Raw genomic sequence first — 6,223 nt, 5'->3', positions numbered from 1 at the left:
AGAGGATGCAGAGGGCGACAAAGGCGCCAAACGCTCCAGCCAATAGAACCGCAGAGGAGGCGGGACAAAAGAAATTGTACATTTTCCTCTGGATAAACGCTAGAGAGCGCTGTCGTAAAGTGGATTGAGGGAAAAAATAAATAATAAATGGACAAAATAGTATTGATTCAACTCCATCCATTGTGGGGGTGGCGGTGGTTCAGAGACCCTATCTGCAACGAGGTTGGCATTGCAAATGACAATCATTTCTAATTTGCCTTACCTGGATAATTAAAGGATTAGGGTTAGGGTTTAAAGATATCAAATATATTTTAAACTTCGATTAAGTTAGTGAGGATAAGTGGTACAGAAAATGAATGGATGGATGGATGGATGGATAAAATAAGAAAAATTAGATTTGCCTGCAATTATTATTATTATTATTATTATTATTATTTAGATCAAGCAAGTGTAAGTAATGAACAACTCTTTCATTTGGATAAGCTACACTGAACTAATACGTGCAGTGGAGACGCAAACCACTTAAGCCATAAGAACCTTTTGCTAGCAGGAACTCAAAGTTCCTGGGCTGTTTGGTGGAAAAGGGACTTCCTGCATCATCAAAATAAAACAACATAGCAAAACATGATAAATTAACTAATGATAACAACTGAGAAAATACACCTTCTGTTTGTGTGCGTGTTTTTTTTTTCTTTTTTTCCCTCAGATTAGACAGGGACTATAAATGACCTGTTTGTTTTCCAAATCAAATGTGACCCCTGAGCACAAATGTTTGCGCACCCTTGATCTGGTGTATTCCCAAATTGCAACATTTATTTTTGAAATAGCGCTTCACTAATACCAGGTGGCTTGTATGGACTGCATCAAATAGGCATTCCTGTGGTTATTAAAAAAAACACGGACAATAAAATGAGATACATCACATTTTAAAACATGAGAAGAGGAGAAATTATTATTATGAATTATGATTAAATTGTATGATATGGCATGGGCTCTGTTGTCTTGAGAGCCAGATGGCAAATAAATCATGTGCAAATTCTTTTTTTTTATGCTCAGTTTGTCTTATTCATCACCTCATACTGTACGTCTTTGTATTACTCTGCTTAAACAGAGCATGCAAAAATCACCTTGACCTCTCTTATGTTTTAATTGGCGTCGAACCGTGCCCACTCCGAGTGAAATTGTGACACGCCAGCCAGTTGAACGGCTTTGTCAGTTACCTTTCGAGCCTTACGCCACTGCGTTTGCACAGCAGGTGTTGACTCACATGCTGGGGCCAAAAGCGCCGATTTGGACTTGACAGGAATGACTTGTCTTCACGCATGGCCGAACACTTTGAAGGGAAGGCACATCTGCATTTCAGCAGTTCACTCAACGCCTTTTTTTTGGGGGGGGGGGGGCAAATGGCTGAAATTGAGATACATTTCAAGGACAGTGAACCCCTGCCTGTTTGCAGTTGTCTATTCCCAAATTCACCTATTTGCGTTGTTTTTTTGTGGAACTTAACCTCGAGCTATTCGCCTAAAAAAATTAGCATATTTGCGTTTTTTTTTGGGTACTCTTTCTGTAATGCTCCAAGCTGCCGCAAGATGGTGCCAAAGCCCTGGCTAATAGGAAAGTAATAATTGGTGTCAAGGAAGTATGTTGAAGTGATACTCTCTACTGTATACAGTGGACCCCCATCATTCGCAGGGGATAGAGACCGCAAATAGCGAAAATAAGTGAATAATTGATGGCCGTTGTAATTGCCATGAGAAAAATATTATTTTCTGAAAAAAACATGAATAAGCGGGAAAATACTGCCAATTAGCGGTTTCCCTGAAAAACAGGGATAGGGCTTCCCCCAACAAAAATAAATAAATACATCCATAAATCAATAAATACATAAACAAATACACATTCAAAACTCTGCAAATAGATGAATCTGAGGATGCTGAAGTGTGAATCGAAGCTTTTTTTAAGGCCATATCCACTATATGTCGTCTCGAAAAAGTAGCTTTCATTTATTTTGGTTTTATTGTACGGTACCGTACACGCCATTTGTTGGCTTATGATAGTTAGGAATGCTAACATGTGACTTAAAACATGGCCTGTGCATTTAGTAAGGTTTAATAAGGGCTGTTAGAAACCTCATCAAACCAGCGACGCTGCTGGCGTGCAACAACTCGTACACATTGCGTATATAAATAAGAAATCCGACAGAAGTTTTAATACGTGACTAAACGGCAGTCGCTGCACACAACAGCTGGGAATGGCGTGACGCGGTGCGGCAGCGGGCCGGGTCAAACTGCAGTTAAATAAACATGTAGGATAAGCCTCAGCTTTATTTAGACAGCCCAATGAAGCTCTGCATTGTCTATAAAGTAGCAAATGTTGCACTGAGAGCAACACATCAGCCCACCTTTTACATGTGGATTAGTGTGGGATAAACAGTTTGTACAAGGTTTTTTTTTTGTTCTTGTTTGGATTCGTTATAGAAACATGTCTTAATTTAGTAGAAAGCAGGAGTATCGAGCAAGTCAATTGTTGTTTGAATTAAATAAATATTGACTTGCATGAATGGATGGATTATACAGCGATGCAAAACATTATTATTTATTTTATGGAAATGTTATATAAACAACCCCTCATTAAAAAAACAAGTATCAAGTATCAAGGAGCTTTTTGTTTTTTTTTAATCTATTAATATTCAACTGGAGATTGAAACAAGGTCACAATTATTACATCTATGTCATATTATTACTTCTACAGTAAGTAACTGTACCAACTGTAACAAGTACTACTCTCAGAGACGCTAAATACAGCAGTAACGTTAAAGGGACAATTTGCTGTTAAAAGAACAACAACACACAAACACAATTTTTTTCATATATGTTTAAACTGTCTGCATGGCCTGACAGTAAAATATTATCAAAAGGATATTTTGGAAAATCACCTCGCTCTGGCCCCATTTTATGGCTCAAATTTTATCTTACTTATTGTTTTACAACTGGTCAAATCGTCCATGCATTCCTGAGTTCCAGACATTTTTCTGCCAAGAGGCCTGCAATCCGGTCATTGCAATTTCTCCGTTTAAGGGGACGGTCCTAGCCAAATATGGACAAAGCGGATACAAAACTGGGTCAAACCGAAGTAGCTATGAGAGGGGCCTTTTCTGCACACAACCAAGGCGTTGTTGTTTTTTTTAAATTAAATTGACACATTTACACTAGTCTATGCTAGAGAGTCAATCTATGAATGTCTAAATAGCCCAAATATGGGAAATTGATTGTACAGTAACATTCCAGCGGGCCGTCGACGAGCTTGTGGCCGACTCTGAGGCGGCCAGGGGAGCGCGACTCACTGGTCTCTTCCTGGTTCTATGTATTTTGGTGTCCAAATTTAGTGAACTGGGGACCGGCTGTTTGTGCAGAGACGCGAGGTGGCGGGGCTGAAATGCGGCTACATTCAAATATCGCTTGTAGTTTGTTGTACTTTTAACTAAAGTTTTAAACAGTCATACGAACCGTCTGAAATGTTGTCTCTTGTTTGCGTCGACCTAATGTTTTTATACTGCTGTCACGCACCAGATAGAAGTCAAGAGACAACTACTCAACTACTCTTTGAGATGCTAAATATGGTAATAATGCTAAGATTTAGAACGTCAATATTAACATGAGGAATTTTATCATGTTTTATATCATGTTCAGGTTCTTATAGGAGTAGCTAAAAGACAAGTACTGCGCTCTGAGATGCAAAATACAGTTGGAGTGCTAATCAAAATTTGAATCAATAACATCGGTCAACAACAAATTTGTCCGATTGTTGTTTTTTTTTAGCTGATTTAGGGCAATTTTGATGTGCTGAATCCAAAATTAATGATTGAAAAGTGTTTCTTTTTCTTCATCTTTTTCTTTGTCTTCATCTCCTTTTTCGTTTTTGGGCAGTTTGCGTCTTCTTGTGCTGTTTTGTTTGCTGGTGTGTCACACGCCAGATGGGAGAAGTCAAACGACAACTGCAACTCTCCGAGATGCTAATTACGGTTGTAACGATAAATACAATTTGAAGCAGCAGTGCTAAGCGGCTGCAATTTTATGACGCTCCCCCCCAAGTGTACATCAACAGGTTTTGTTTTGACGTTTATAGTTTTTATAAGGGGGTGCGCCAACTCCGTCGGGATGTAGAAACAAGGGCACGTGGCTTAAAATGTTTGGAAAAATCTTCTGCCAGGGAGTCTGGCCTTACTTAAATATTCAATACCGGCAGCTTGCATCAATGTTTACAGTCGGGACGTCTGCGGCCCCACTGTGCTCTGTTAAGTGAACCGTGGCCGCTTCAATGGCCTTCGTGATTGTGAGTTAAATGTCTCCAAAGAATGGAGACAAGTGACGGTCGCAGACCAAGCGTGACACACGGTGTGTGCCGAAACAGTTGTCTGCTTGCCCAGCAAACACAAGATAGGAAGTCCGATACCAGGCCGGGGCTCGACTGTTTGTTCATAAAGAAGACAGAGGCGGGGGGGGTGAAAAAGGGGAAAAAAAAATCTTTAAGCACCTGCAGTAAAACACAAAGCACGCTTATGAAAACAGCCAAGGCAGGAATTTTTCCAAAATGAGCCAAGTCACGTCTTCAAGGCGCCCGAGACAGAGGAAATGGGGGCAGAGGGAGGTGTCACCTGGAGACCGGGCCGCCGCTGACAGGATCCCGACTGAGCGAGACGGCCGAAATAACGACAAAACGCCGGGCCCGCCCCCTCACGGGGGCTGTCGGGCTGGGTGCATTTGCAGACAGCTGTTGGCGAGCACGTCGCTGGCTGACAGATTAGCGTTGACGTCTCTTCCAAACCTATTTGACGTTTATTGCGAAAGGTTTCCAAACTGGTGTGTCATCAGGTTTTGTCCGGTACGTTTTCGGTTTTTCTCCTCAGTGTTTTAAAAAGTCATCATACAAACAGATTCGTTCACGAATGGATGGATGAACTGCAGTTCCTGTCGCGAATTTGACGGGACATCCGGTGATGGGACATTGTGATTTCCTCGGATTGTTGTAGAAGTGATCATTTGAAAATGGTAACACTTGCAGGAATTTATAGAAAAAAAGTTGCATATTGATATTTATCTGTTTCCTACCCTGTTAAATCATTGTTGATAATAATTGTGGGAACTAATTACCGTGATTGGCGTCTCGATTAACCGTTAATTATTAATAGCATAATTAAAGGTCATTCGAGCAAATTTGTCATTTCAGAAATGCGCATCAAAGTGGTAGCCGTTTCCATAAATTAGTACCCAAGTATCAGCACTCAAGTTTTAAAAAGGTTGGTCTGTCATGGTCTCTGTTTTAGTTTAGATTACATTTATATTTGTTTCATGTTTTCCTGTGTCCCATGTTGTTCACGTCTCGTGCGCTCATTTTGGTTCTTGTCCCCACCTGTTCTCGTCAGATTTGTACTGTTGATCCGTCGGGCGTCGTCTGAGTCTCATGATGCCAAAATATGAACAGGATGATGAAGAGTACTGTTGAAATACCAATTCCAATTGAACCAGGAAATGTATTGGCCGACTCATGTGTCAAAAAAAGCAGGTTATGCAAAAAGTGTAGCCGAAACAAACAGTCACACCTATGGACAATTTTGTAGTCTCCGATGAACTTAACATGCACGTTTTTGGAATGTGGGAGGAAACCAGAGTACCCGGAGAAAACCCGCGCAAGCACGAGGTGAAACTCTTGACGTGCTAACCGCTACGGCACCGTGCTGCCACGGGCACCCAAAATAAAATGCACTATTACTGTGTATGCCAGACCAGAAGTTGGTGATGTCACATTTTAAAAGAAACACTGAATGCAACGCTCAAGTACACACTCCCTTTTTCTATGAAGGAGCACTGTAATTATCTATTAAGTTCCTTGATAAAGGTGTCATATTAAAAACATGTGTCCACTTTAAGACCCAATTCAGGATCCAAATCCATTTTCAGTTCAAAAACCTCTGGTCCGCTAACATAAACAGAAAGGTAAACCTGAGGTTTAGTTAAGAGGAGGCCAAGGCGTGGCCCGTTTGGCGTGATGTCACAAGGACGAGGGCTCATTTACGAGCAAGGAACCTGAATGAGGTGTTTACTGCACCTTCCAGATCGCTAATCTTTTGTTATGACTCGGCTGAAAAAGCATTTGGCCGATAGTGTGGATGCGCTGATAACGGAATGTTTGCGGCTCACCTCTGTCCTTTTTTTTTTAGGTTACC

This window comes from Phycodurus eques, chromosome 9 (assembly GCF_024500275.1).
Source record: "Phycodurus eques isolate BA_2022a chromosome 9, UOR_Pequ_1.1, whole genome shotgun sequence".
Taxonomy (NCBI): Eukaryota; Metazoa; Chordata; class Actinopteri; order Syngnathiformes; family Syngnathidae; genus Phycodurus; species Phycodurus eques.
This window is presented reverse-complemented; position numbering follows the sequence as displayed.